Source organism: Phascolarctos cinereus, unplaced genomic scaffold (genome assembly GCF_003287225.1).
Source record: "Phascolarctos cinereus isolate Bilbo 61053 unplaced genomic scaffold, phaCin_HiC Scaffold_4;HRSCAF=312, whole genome shotgun sequence".
NCBI classification, from domain to species: Eukaryota; Metazoa; Chordata; class Mammalia; order Diprotodontia; family Phascolarctidae; genus Phascolarctos; species Phascolarctos cinereus.
The window spans coordinates 17343826-17359004 of NW_027555847.1; positions in this window are offsets into that span (position 1 = coordinate 17343826).

Sequence of the window (15179 nt, forward strand, 5' to 3'; positions counted from 1 at the left end):
AAACTTGTCAGAAATCCCCTAAACAAAATAAAATAATACTATTTTTTATTTTATTTTATCTTTTCTTTTCATGGTATTCAAAAACCAGGCAAAATCTTTCTTAAGGTTTTGATGTTTATAAGAGGTAAAGCAATCTGTAGTTTTATAGGGACTTCTTATCCTGCCACTTGAGACGTTTTTACAGCTCAGGGGATGGAGAGTGTGCAGGGGGTGTCAACCAGCTGTCCAAAAGTGATTAATAATCCCCTGTCTATTGCTAATGATTTTAATACTTGTAAATAATATTCTTTGCCTTTCTGCTCTGTTGATGAAGCTTGTCCCATTTTTACTGTTTATATTTTCAAAACACACACACTAATCTATTTTTCTAATTCCGCTTAACCTGGTGAATAAAACTACTTAGAAAGAATCTACTGCCCTTACCTTGTTTGCCGTCTTTTTTCAAATGTCAGGAATCAACTCTTTTCCCTTCTGGCGATCCTTTTGCTGTCTTTTTTCAAACAGCAGGAGTCGCTACTTTCCGGCGACCCATTTCCCATCTTGTTTCAGATGGGTAGAGTGCTCCTCATCAGAGCTGCTGGCCAGGCAGCCCACCTTGGTCAAGGGCTCCTCACTGGAGGAAACCACTCTTTCAGGCTCCCGATTGCCCCACGTTGGGCACCACCTGTAGCAGACTTCTGCGTCCACTACGAAGTTTAATCTCCGGTGAGGCTGAAAATAGTGAAAAAGAAAGAAGGAAAGAGAGAGAGAGAGAGAGAGAGAGAGAGAGAGAGACAGACAGACAGACAGAGACAGAGACAGAGACAGACAGACAGACAGAGACAGAGAGAGAGACAGACAGAGAGAGAGACAGACAGAGAGAGACAGAGAGAGAAAATAATGTGGACCAGGGGGTAGCTAGTTATGAACAAGCTCTGTTTATTGATCTAAGAGTTAGGGTTTTTATACCCCATTCGTGGGAACAGAATCAAAAGTGGAAAAAACCAAGTATCAACAATTAATTTCTCTCATAGTAACAGTAACTGGGGGGGAGTATCCTCCTGGAGTCGTCTCCTCACTTCCCGATAATCTTTCAAGGTTTAATGAAAAATCCTTCATCCTCTCAAGGGACAGACAGTGCCTGGAAGAGGTCGGAGAGCCTATGTTCTGACCTAGATGGCTCTTAGATAATGGACAGGAACAGGAACATCCTGACATGACCTATATCCTCAAACCCATCAGTGCAAGCCCTCAACAGTCAATGAAGCAGAAGTAAACATTTTTTTTCTGGAACTCCCTTGCAGTCTGCATAATGCAGTGAATATTGCCAATTTGGTCTCTAGTTCCTCTCCCTGTTTGAAAACTAGCCCGCACTTCTGTAATTCTCAGTTCACATATTGCTGAAGCCCAGCTTGCTTAAGATTTTCTTAAGCATAACCTTGTTGATTTGTAAAATGGGCACAATTATTTGGTAGTCTGAACATTTTTGGCATTGCTCTTCTTTAGAATTGTGCCCCTTTTACCAAGCTGCTAACCTTTTTTTTTTGTTATTTTCATCCCTCACTCTCACTTCTTCACTCAATTTTTCCTCTATCACTTTTATTTGATTTTGAAAAACATTTTTGCTCTTCCATGAATTTTTGTCGAGCTTGTATCCATTATTTAATCTTTGTCCCATAAGTCAGGCATCTTTGGGGGTTTTTTAAAGATAATGTTACTGATTTCACTTGGTCATTGCATTGATCAGAGTTCCTAAGTTTTTCAAAGTTTTCTTTTCAATATTGTTTTTACTGTACAGATTGTCCTCCTGGTTCTGTTCATCTCATCTGCTTCAACTCATGCAAGTCTTCCCAGGCGTCTTTTTAAACCATCCTCTTCATTATTTCTTACAGTACAGTCATGTTCCATCACATTCCTATACCCTAACTTGTTCAATCATCTCAAAATTGATGAGAAAGGGCAAACCACTCCACTATCTGCCAAGAAACCCAAAATGGTGTCACAAAGAGTCTAACATGGCTGAAATGACTCCACAACAACTCTTTAGTGGCTAATTCTTTGCCACAACAAAGAGAGCTATTATCTTTTCTTGTATGTATGAGTCTCTTTCCATTTTGTTAGGTCTCTTTGGGTTATTGACCTAGCAGTGATATAAGTGGCTCGAAGTGCATGCAGAGTTTGACAGATTTGAGTATATAGTTCCAAACTACTTTCCAAAATTGTTTTACCAGTTCAAAGATCCATCAAGTGAATTAACATTTCCCTCGGACCATCTAGCATTTGTCATTTTCCTTTTTTTGTCAAATTTTCAGTTGGAAGAATATGAGGTGGAAACTCAGAATTCTCTATTAGTGATTGAGAGCATTTTTTTTCACATGGTCCTTGATAACTTAGATTTCTTTCTCTGAAAACTGCCTTTTCATATTATTTGACCAATTATCAGTTGGGGAAATGTTTATCTTATAAATTTAAATCAGTTTCCAACGTGTCATTAAAAATGAGATCATTATCAGATACTTGCTACAAAGATTATTCTCATCTACTTCTCATTTTAGCTCCATTGATTTTTATCAGTTCTTTTCTGGATGCAGATAGCATCTTCCTTCATACGTCCTTTATGGTTAATTTGGGTGTTTATAATAGACAAAATAACTTATTCATTCAATGTCATTCTTAAAACAATACTGCTGTTACTGTATACAATGGTCTCTTGGTTCTGGTCACTTCACTCTTCATTATTTCATGCAAACCTTTCATGTTTTTCTAAAATCTTTGAGCTCATCATTTCTCATAGGACGGTAGTATTTCATTGCAATTATATACCACAACTTGTTCAGCCATTCCCTAATTGATGGACACCCCTGAAATTTCCAATTCTTTGCCACCAAAAAGAGACCTGCTATAAACATTTTGGAACATAGGAATTCTTTTCCTTTTCCCCTAATTATCTGTGTAAATAAACCTAGTAGTGATATAGCTGGGTCAAAGAGCATAAATAATTTAATAACACTTTATACATAATTCCAGATTGCTCTCCAAAATGGTTGGGTCATTTTACAATTCCACCAACAATGGATTAGTGTCCCAATTTTTCCACATTCTCTTTAACATGTGTCACTTTCACTTTCTATTATTCTAGCCAATCTGATAGGTGTAAAATTGTATCTCAAGGTTGTTTTAATCTGCATTTTTCTGATTAATAATGATTTTTAAATTTTCATATGACTATAAATTGTTTTGATTTCTTCATTGGAAAACTACCTATTCATATCCTTTGACCATTTGTCAATTGGGGGATGACTCATATTCTTATAGGTTTGACAAAGTTCTTTATATATTTTAGATGTGAGACCTATATATGATAAACTGTCTATAAAAATTTCCCCCAATTTTCTGCTTTCCTTCTAATATTAGCTATGTTGCTTTATCTGTATAAATCCTTATTAAATTATCCATTTTACATGTAATTTTGCTCTCCATCTCTTGTTTATTCATGAATTGTTCACTTATCCATAAATCTGATAAGTAATACATTCAAAGTTCTAATTTTCTTGTAAAATCTCTATATCCAGGTCATGTACCCATTTTGACTTTATCTTTGTAAATGGTGTGAGATATTGGTCCATGCCCAGTTTCTGCTATACTGTTTTCCAGTTTTCCCAACACCTTTTACCAAATAATAAATTCTTATCCCAAAATCTTAAGTCTTTGCACTTGTCAAATACAATGTTATTATGTTTATTTGCTACTGTAAATTGTGTGATCTAATTTTCTATTTCTTAGCCAGTACCAGAAAGTTTTGATAATTACTGCCTTATAATGCAGTTTAAGATCTGGTACTGCTAAACCTTCTTCCTTTACACTTTTTTTCCCCATTATTTCCTTTGATATTCTTGACTTTTTGGTTTTTTAAAAGAACTTTATTATTATTTTTTCTAATTCTGTAAATTTTTTTTTGGCAATTTAATTAGCATGGTATTGACTATATAAATTACTTTGGGTAAAATTGTCATTTTTAACATATTGGCCCTGCCTACCCCATGAACAATTAATATCTCTCCAATTATTTAAATCTGATTTTATTTGTATAAAAAGGTTTTTTAAAATAATTTTGTTTATATTGTTTCTGGGTTTGTTTTGGCAGGTGTACTAGCAGGTATTTTATACTGTCTAGAATTATTTTAAATGGGGTATTTCTTTTTTTACTATCTCTTCTTGTGATATATATGAATGTTGATGATTTATGTGGATTTACTTTATATCCTGCTACTTTGCTAAAATTATTGTTTCAACTTTTTAGATTAATCTTCGGGATTTTCCAAGGATATTATCATATCATATGCAAAAAAATATATAGTTTTATCATCTCATTCCCTATTCTGATTCCTTCAATTTCTTTTTCTTCTCTTATTGCCATTGCTAGGATTTCCAAAACAGTGCTGAATAATATTGGTGACAATAAATGTCTTTGTTTCACATCTGATCTTTCTGGGAAAGCCTCTAATTTATCCCCATTACAAATAATGCTTGCTGATAGTTTTAGATAAATGCTTTTTATCAATTTAAGGAAAAATATATTTTTTATCTATCCTACCCTACAGGAAAACAGAAGGGGAATGGGATAAGAGAAGGGGAGGGGGAAACAGAAGGGAGGACGGATTAGGGGAAGGGATATTCAGAATGTATGTCATCTTGGGGTGGGAGGAGGGATGAGATGGGGAGAAAATTTGGAACTCAAAATCTTGTGGAAGTGAATGTTGAAAACTAAAAATAAATAAATTAATAAAAATATTAAAAACAGAAAAAATTTAAAAAGGATAAAAGTCAATTAATTTCAAATAAAAAATATATTTCTTTCAAGTGTTTTAATAGAAATGAGTATTAAACTTCATCAAAAGCTTTTTCTGCATCTATTGATATACTTATATGATTTTTTAACTTCTATTATTCATGTAATCAATTATGTTAACAGTTTTCCTTATGTTAAACCATCCCTGCATTCCTGGTATAAATCCCACTTGATCATAATGTATCATGTTTGTAAGGTATTGTTTTAATCTTTTAATTAACATTTTATTTAGGATTTTTGCATCCTAATATTCATTGATTAAATTGTTCTACAATTTTCTTTTTCTGTTTTGCAGGTGTAAGTATCATATTTCTTTCATAAAAGGAGTTTGGTAGAATCTCTTCTTTACTTATTATTCCAAATAATTTATTTAATGTTGGAATTAGTTGATCTTTAAATGTTTGATGCAATTCACTTGTAAATCTGTCTGGTCCTGATGCTTTTTTCTTAGGAAGCTCATTTATGGCCTGTTCAATTTCTTTTTCTAAAATAGGTTGATTTAGATATTTTATTTCCTCTTCTTCTAATTTAGGCAATTTATATGTTTTTTTAAATATTCTTGCATTTCACTTAAATTGATAAATTTATTGGCATATAATTGGGCAAAATAACTACTTATAATTGCTTTAATTTCATCTTCATTGATGATATATTCACCTTTTTCATTTTTAATACTAGTGGTTTGGTTTTCTTCTTTCTGCTTTAAAATTAAATTGACCAATTATTTTTTTAAAAAAAAGCAACTTCTAGCTTTATTTATTAATGTTTTTTTAACTCTCAATTTTATTAATCTCATCTTTAATTTTTAGGATTTCCAATTTAGTGTTCAGTCAGAGATTTATTTGTTCTTTTTCTATTTTTTTAAATTGTATATGCTATTCATGAGTCTGTTCTTTTTCTATTTTATTAATATGAGCATTTAGAGATACAATTTTTTCTCCAATCACTGCTTTTGCTATATCCCATAGATTTGATATATTGTCTAAATATTGTCAATCTCTTAAATGAAATTATTAATTGTTGCATTGATTTGTTATTTAACTTTTCATTCTTTAGGATTAGGTTGTTAAATCTCTAATTACTTTTTAATCTATGTTTCCTAGATCCCTTATTAAATGTAATTTTTATTGCATTATGATCAAAAAGGATACTTTTAATATGTCTGCTTTTTTGCTTTTAACTATGAAACTATTTATTAATTTATTTTGATTTACCAACAATCACTTCCATAAGCTTTTGAGTTTAAAATTTTTCTCCCCTTCCCTCTCCGCCTCCCTCCTCAAGACAGTGCACAATCTGATATAGGTCATACATATATATTCCTGTTAAACATATCTTCACATTCGTGATGTTGTAAGGAAGAAATAGAACCAATAGAAGGAATCAACAGAAAGAGGAAATAAAACATAACAGAAGAAAAAAAAAGCAAATAGTATGCTTCGATCTGCATTCAAACTCTATAGTTCTTTCTTTGGATCTAGATAGCATTTTCCATCATGAGACCTTTGGAGATGTCTTACATCCTTGCACTGCTGAGAAGAGCTAAGTCTATCAACATTAGTCATCACACAATGTGGATGTTACTGTACACAATGTTCTCCTGGTTCTGCTCACTTCCCTCAGCATCAGACCATACAAGTCTTTCCAGGTTTTTCTGAAGTCAGCCTGCTCATCATTTTTTATAGCACAATAGTATTCCACTACATTCATATACCAGAAATTCTTCAGCCATTCCCCAATTGATGGGCATTCCCTCAATTTCCAATTCTTTGCCACCACAAAAAGAGCTGCTATCAATATTTTTGTACCTGTGGGTCCTTTTCCAATTTGTATGATCTCTTTGGGATACAGCCCTAGAAGTGCTATTGCTGGGTCAAAGGGTATACACATTTTTATAGCCCTTTGGGCATAGTTCCAAATTGCTCTCCAAAATGGTTGGATCATTTCACAACTCCATCAACAATGCATTAGTGTTTCAATTTTCTCACATCTTCGCCAACATTTATCATTTTCCTATTTTGTCATGTTGGCCAATCTCATAGGTGTGATGTGGTACCTCAGAGTTGTTTTAATTTGCACTTTTCTAATCAATACTGATTTAGAACATTTTTTCATATGACTATAGCTGGCTTTAATTTCTTCATCTGAGAACTGCCTGTTCATATCCTTTGACCATTTCTCAATTGGGGAATGACTTGTATTTTTATAAATTTGACTTAATTCTCTATATATTTCACAAATGAGGCCCTTCTCAGATAGACTGGTTGTAAATATTCTTTCCCAATTTTCTACTTTCCTTCTAAACTTGGCTGTATTGGCATTGTTTGTGCAAAAACTTTTCAATTTAATGTAATCAAAATTGCTCATTTTGCGTTTCATAATGTTCCGTATATCTGTTTGGTCATGAATTCTTCTGATCTCCATAGATCTGATAGGCAAACTATTCCTTGCTCTCCCAAGTTTGCTTATAGTATCAGCCTTTATATGTAAATCATGAACCCATTTTGCCTTTATTTTGGTGAGCTTTTGGTCTATGCCTCGTTTCTGCCATACTCTTTTCCAGTTTTCCCAGCAGGTTTTTTGAAGAGTAAGTTCTTATCCCAGAAGCTGGGGTCTTTGGGTTTATCAAATGATAGATTACTACAGTCATTGATTACTGTGTCTTCCTTACTTAACCTGTTCCACTGGTCCACACTCTATTTCTTAGCCACTACCAAACAGTTTTGATGTTGCTGCTTTATAATACAATTTAAGGTCTGGAATGGCTAGGCCACCTTCTCCTGCATTTTTTTTCATTAATTCCCTTGGTATTCTGCACCTTTTGTTATTCCAAATGAATCTTGTTATTATTATTTCTAACTCCATAAAATAATTTTTGGTAGTTTGATTGGTATGGCACTGAATAAGTAAATTAGCTGAGGTAGAATTGTCATTTTTATTGTATTAGCTTGTCCTACCCATGAGCAACTGATGTTTTTCTAATTATTTAGATCTGACCTTATTTATATGAAAAGTGTTTTATAATTGTGTTCATATAGTTCCTAGGTTATAAAATTTTTATGCATTATGTGATCAATCTTTTTAAATTTATAAAAAAACATTTATCTAAAACTATTTATTTGTGAGTTTTCTTTTTTTATTTCTACTTGGTATTTTCTTTCTCAGCCTCTCTTTTCATCTTTATCTTCTCCCCTTACCCTCTTATTCCTTATTTTACCCACACCCTAAAAGTGTCTCCATTATCTATTCACCCAAACCTCCTAATCTTGATGTATATAATCTTTTAAAAGTCCCTCCCCAATCCTATACCACAGTATTCTCACCTCTCTAGAATTCCAAAGACTTATAAACCTCTTTAGATGTATGCATTGTTTCCTATGCAACCCAGATGAGAGTAAGGTTCCAATATTATTTGCCCTCCACCACAAACTGTTTCCTCTGTATTAGTTCTTCCTATCACATCCCATTTTTGCAGATAATTTCTCCTTTGGAGGTAATTTTACTCTTTCCTATGCAATTTTGTTTTTTAGAATCACCTCATCGTACACAACTCAGCCCCAATCTTTCTTTCACACTAGTAATGATAGAAGTTTTAAGAATAGTATTACTAATAATAATTACTAATATTAATAACATTTCTATATATCATAAATGGTTTTACCTTAATCAATACCTTGTAATTAGTTTTTAATGATTTCCTTATATTTCTTCTGGATCCTTTATATCGAATTTTCCATTGAGCTCTGGTGTTTTTGTTACAAATACCTAAAAGTCTTTCAATTCATCAAATGTCCATTTTTTATTCAGGATTATACTTGACATTGCTGGATAAGTCATTCTTGGATGCAACCCCAGCTCCTTTGCTCTTCAAAATATAATGTTCGAAGACCTGTGGCCTCTTACTGTAGAAACTGCTAGGTCATGAAAAAGCCCTGGAACAGCAGAACCAGAAGAAAGACTGGGAAGAGCAGTCCTGTAGCCCAGGTAGCTTGAGGGATTAACAGGAAAGGCCCCTGTTACCCTGGGGGAAGGGAAGCAGTACAGAAAGGGAGGTGTCCCACCAAGCTAGTAGAAAGCCCCACCTCAGCATACCAAGAGGAGATCCTGAAACCCAGGTGGTGGAGCAGGTAAACATTAACACCTGGATCCCTGAATGCCTCAGTGAGGGCTGGGGAACCAATGGAAACTAGCTCAGAAAATCACCAGGTGCCTTGGCATCCTACAGCAACCAGGTCTCCCAGTGCCTCAGCAAAAATAAGGGAAGCAACACTACAAAGGGCCCCAGGCAGATAAACATCCTGCAACATCCATCTAAAAGGAGCTGAAGAAAGTGAAAGGAAAGGAAAAGCAGGCAACCTAGAGTCACCCTGGAGTTCCAGCCTTGCTGATTCCAGCCCGATACCAGGTAAGGTATCAGAAACCTACAACCTCCAACTGCCAATATCAGAGGCCCTAGCACACAAAGCCAGTGACCAGGCCCAAGGCTCCCAACACAAGAATCTTGGGTCAGTGCCCTGTGCTCCCCAGCAGCACAGCTCAATCTCTTTAAGGGCCAGGAAATAAACAAACACCATAAGCAAAAAGAAACATACCATAGATTCATACTATGAGAAGGGTGAAGATCAAGGCAGAAATTCCAAAGAGGACAACATTGTCAACAAATCTGGAATCTCAAAAGGGAATATGAAGTGGTATGAAGCCCAAAAAGTGTTCTTAGAAGAGTTCAAGAAGGATTTTAAAAGTCAAATGAGAGAGGTAGAAGAAAAAATGAGAGGTATGCAAGAGAGAGTCAATAGCCTGGAAAAAGAAGGACAAAATTTAACTGTAGAAAACAAGTCCTTAAAAGATATAATTGGCCAACTGGAAAAAAAGTACACTGAACAAAACAAGTACCTGAAAAATACAATTGGCCAACTGGAAAAAAAAAATACACTGAAGAAAACAAGTCCCTAAAAAATAAAATTGGCTAAATGGGGAAGGAGGTACAAAATCTAATAGAAGAAAACAATTTGTTAAAAATTAGAATTGGGCAAATGGAAGCTAATGACTCTATGAGAGAGCAAGAATCAAACAGAAACAAAAGAATGAAAAAATAGATGAAAATGTAAAATACCTCATTGGTAAAACAACTGACCTGGAAAATCAATCCAGGAGAGACAATTTAAAAATTATTGGTCTACCTGAAAATCATGATGAAAAAAAGAGCCTGGACAGTATCTTTCAGGAAATCATAAAGGAAAACTGCCCTGAGGTCCTAGAACCAGAGGGTAAAATAGCCATAGAAAGAATCCACCAATCACCTCCTGAAAGAGATCCCAAATTGAAAACACCAAGGAATATAGTAGCCAAATTCCAAAATTACCAGGTCAAAGAGAAAATACTGCAAGCAGCCAGAAAGAAACAATTTAAATATCATGGAACCACAGTCAGGATTACACAGGACCTTGCAGCTTCTACATTAAAAGACCGTAGGGCATGGAATATGATATTCCATAAGGCAAAGGAGCTTGGATTACAACCAAGGATCAACTACCCAGCAAAATGAATATGATCTTTCAGGGGAGGAGATGGATATTCAATGAAATAGGGGACTTCCAAACCTTCCTGATAAAAAGACCAGAGCTCAACAGAAAATTTGATCTTCAAATACAAGACTCAAGAGAGACATAAAAAGGTAAATGGACAGAAAGATACAATATGTTGTTAATAAGGGCAAACTGTTTACATCCCTACAAGGAAGATGACACTTGTAACTCTTGAGAACTGTATTGTTATTATACCATGTTCAAGAGATATACATAAAGGGGGTGGATATAAGTTGACTTTGATGTAATGATAAAAAAAATGTAATCAAGTGGGTTAAATGGATCTAAGTAAGTGGATGAACCTGATCTAACTAAGAAAATGTACTGAGAGAAAAGGAAAGGAGGAGGCAGACAAGGGTAAATCACATTACAGGAAAAGGCACAAAAACCTATTACAGCAGAGGGAAAGAAGGTAGGGAGACGATCATTGTTTGAACCTTACTCTCATCAGATTTGGCTCAGAAAGAGAATAACATAATCAGTTACAGAAATCTAACTATCCCTATAAACAGTAGGAGGGAAAAGGAAAAAAAAGGGAGGGAGGATAGAAAGGAGAGAAGAAGCAGTAAGGGTAAAGGGGAAGAAAAGGGAAGGGGCTAATAGAAGGGAGGCAGGACTGAAAGAGGCAGTGGTCAAAAGGAAAACACTAGTAAGAAAGGAAAAGGAGAAAGGAGAAAGAAAAACATATACAAGGTAAGGGGGTGGGGAAGAAAGGAGGAAGACACAGATAGTAACCATAACTGTGAATGTGAATGGGATGAACTCTACCATAAAATGGAAGTGGATAGCAGAATGGATTAAAAAACATAATCCTACAATATGATGTTTACAGGAAACACATTTGAAAAACAGCAACACATATCAACACCAAAACTAACAGAAACCACATGATCATCTTAATAGATGAAGAAAAAGCTTTTGACAAAATACAACACCCATTCCTATTAAAAACACTAGACAGAACAAAGTATGAATGGAGTGTTCCTTAAAATAATAGCATCTGCCTAAAACCTTCAGCAAGCATCATATGTAATGGGGACAAGCTAGAAGCATTTCCAATAAGATTGGGGGTGAAACAAGGATTCCATTATCACCACTGTTGTTCAATTGTACTGGAAATGTAGCTTTAAATAAGAGAAGAAAAAGAATTGAAGCATTAGAATAGGCAAAGAACAAACAAAGCTATCCTTCATTGCAGATGACATGATGATATACTTAGAGAATCCTAGAGAATCGAGTAAAAAACTACCTGAAGTAACAAACAACTTTAGCAAAGTTGCAGGATATAAAATACACCCACATAAATCATTGGCATTTCTATATATTACCAACAAAGCCCAACAGCAAGGAAAAAGAGAAATCATTTAAATTACTGTAGACATTATAAAATATTTAGAGTCTACCTACTGAACAACCCAGGAACTCTATGAACACAATTACAAAACACTTTTCACACAAATAAATCAGATCTAAATAATTGTAAAAACATCAATAGGAAGAACTAATATAATAAAAATGACAATTCTACCTAAGCTAATCTACTTATTCAGTGCAATATCTATCAAACTACCAAAAAACTTGTTTTATAGAGTTAGAAAAAATAATAGCAAAATTCATTTGAAAGAACAAAAGGTCCAGAATATCAAAGGAACTAATGGAAAGAAATGCAAGGGAAAGTGGCCTAGCCATTCCAGATCTTAAATTGTATTATAAAGCAGCAATCATCAAAACTGCTTGGTAGTAGCTAAGAAATAGAGTGGTGGATCAGTGGAATAGGTTAAATATGGAAGACACAATGGTCAATGACTATAGTAATCTATTATTTGATAAACCCAAAGACCCCAGCTTCTGGGAAAAGAACTTACTCTTAGAGAAAAAAAAACTGCTGGGAAAACTGGAAAAGAGTATGGCAGAAACTAGGCATACACCAAAATCTCACAACATATACCAAAATAAAGTTAAAATGAGTTCACGATTTAGATATAAAGGCTGATACTATAAGCAAACTGGGAGGGCAAGGAATACTTTACCTGTCAGATCTATGGAGAACTGAAGAATTCATGATCAAACAGGAGAAAAGCAAAATGGGTAACTTTGATTACATTAAATTGAAAAGGTTTTCCACAAAGCCAATGAAACTAAGGTTAGGAGGAAGTTAGAAAATTGGGAAAGAATTTTTACAACCAGTCTCTCTGACAAGGGCCTCATTTCTAAAATATGTAGAGAATTAAGTCACATTTATAAAAATACAAGTCATTCCCCAATTGAGAAATGGTCAAAGGATATGAACAGGCAGTTCTCAGATGAAGAAATTAAAGCCAGTCATATGAAAAAATGCTCTAAATCATTACTGATTAGAGAAATGCAAATCAAAACAACTCTGAGGTACCACATCACACCTATCAGATTGGCCAACATGACAAAACAGGAAAATGATAAATGTTGGAGAAGATGTGAGAAAATTGGAACACTAATGCATTGTTGGTGGAGTTGTGAAATGATCCAACCATTTTGGAGAGCAATTTGGAACTATGCCCAAAGAGCTATACAAATGTGCATATCCTTTGACCCAGCAATAGTACTTCTAGGGCTGTATCCCAAAGAGATCATACAAATTGGAAAAGGACCCACATGTACAAAAATATTCATAGCAGCTCTTTTTGTGGTGGCAAAGAATTGGAAATTGAGAGGATGCCCATCAACTGGGGAATGGCTGAGCAGGTTGTGGTACATGAATGTAATGGAATACTATTGTGCTGTAAGAAAGGGTGAACAGGGTGACTTCAGAAAAACCTGGAAAGACTTGTACGGTCTGATGCCGAGTGAAGTGAGCAGAACTAAGAGGATGTTGTACACAATAACAGCCATGTCGTGTGATAACTAATATTGATAAACTTGACCCTTCTCAGCAATACAAGGATATAAGACATCTCCAAAGTCCTCGTGATAGAAAATGCCATTCACATCCAAAGAAAGAACTATGGAATTTGAATGCAGATTGAAGCATGGGATTTGCTATTTTTTTTCTCTTCTGTTGAGTTTTGTTCCCTCTTTCTGGTGGTTCCTGCTGTTGGTTCTAATTTTTACTTACAACATCACTAATCTGAAAATGTATTTAATAAGCATGTATATATATATATATATATATATATATATGTATATATATGTGTATATATGTATATATGTGTGTGTATATATATATATATGTCCCATATCATATTGGGTGCTGTCTTGGGGAGGATGGTGGGGAGCAAGGGGGACAAAAATTTTAAACTCAGAAGCATATGGTAGGGATTGTTGATAAATCAAAATAAATTAATTAATAAAAAATGTAAAAAAGAAAAAGAGCGACACAAAGGGTAAAGGTAAAATGCTGGAGCAGAATATATTATGCTTCAGCTGAAGGAAATAAAGCAGGGTTAGCAATCCTGATCTCAGACAAAGCAAAAGCAAAAATAGATCATATCAAAAGAGATAGGGAAGGAAACTACATACTGCTAAAAGCACCATAGACAATGAAGTAATTACTAAACATATATGCACCAAATGGTATAGTATACAAATTCTTAGAGAAGGGGGGGCAGCTGGGTTGCAGAGTGGATAGAGCACTGGCCCCAGACTCAGGGGACTTGAGTTCAAATCTGGCCTCAGACACACAACACTTAGTAGCTGTGTGACCCTGGGCAAGTCACTTAACCCCATTTTCTAAAAAACAAAAAAAAATCAGATTCTTAGAGGAGAAGTTCAGGGAGTTACAGGAAGAAATAGACAACAAAACTATACTACTAGGGGACCTCAACCTCCCCATTTCTGAACCAGATAAGTCTAACCACAAAATAAACAAGAAAGAAGTTAAGGGGATGAATACAACATTAGAAAAGTTAGGTCTGATAGACCTCTGGAGAAAATTGAATGGGGATAGAAAGGAATATACTTTTTTCTCGGTGGTACATGGCACATACACAAAAATTGACCATGTACTAGGGCATAAACACCTCACAATCCAATGCCAAAAAGTAGAAATATTAAATGCATCCATTTCAGACCATGATGCAGTAAAACTTATATGTAATAAAGGGCCATGGAAAGATAGACTAAAAAATAATTGGAAACTAAATAATCTAATCCTAAAAAATGATTGGGTCAAACAACAAATTATAGAAACAATCAATACCTTCATTCAAGAGGATGACAATAATGAGACAACATACCGAAACTTACGGGATACTGCAAAAGCAGTTATTAGGGGAAGTTTTATATCTCTAAATGCTTACATAAATAAAATAGAAAAAGAGGAGATCAATGAATTGGGCATACAACTAAAAAAACTAGAAAAAGAAAAATTAAAAATCCTCAACTAAACACCAAATTAGAAATATTGAAAACCAAAGGAAAAATTAATAAAATTGAAATTAAGAAAACTATTGAACTAATAAATAAAACTAAGAGCTGGTTTTATGAAAAAACCAAAAAAAAGATAAACTTTGGTTAATTTAATTTAAAAAAAGAAAGAAGAAAACCAAATTACTAGTATCAAGAATGAAAAGGGTGCTACACACCAAGGAAGAGGAAATTAAAACAATAATTAGGAATTATTTTGCCCAACTATATGCCAACAAATTTGACAATCTTAGTGAAATGGATACATATTTACAAAAATATAAATTGCCCAGATTAACAGAAGAGGAAGTAAAATACTTAAATAACCCCATCTCAGAAAAAGAAATTGAACAAGCCATTGATGAACTCCCTAGGAAAAAATCTCC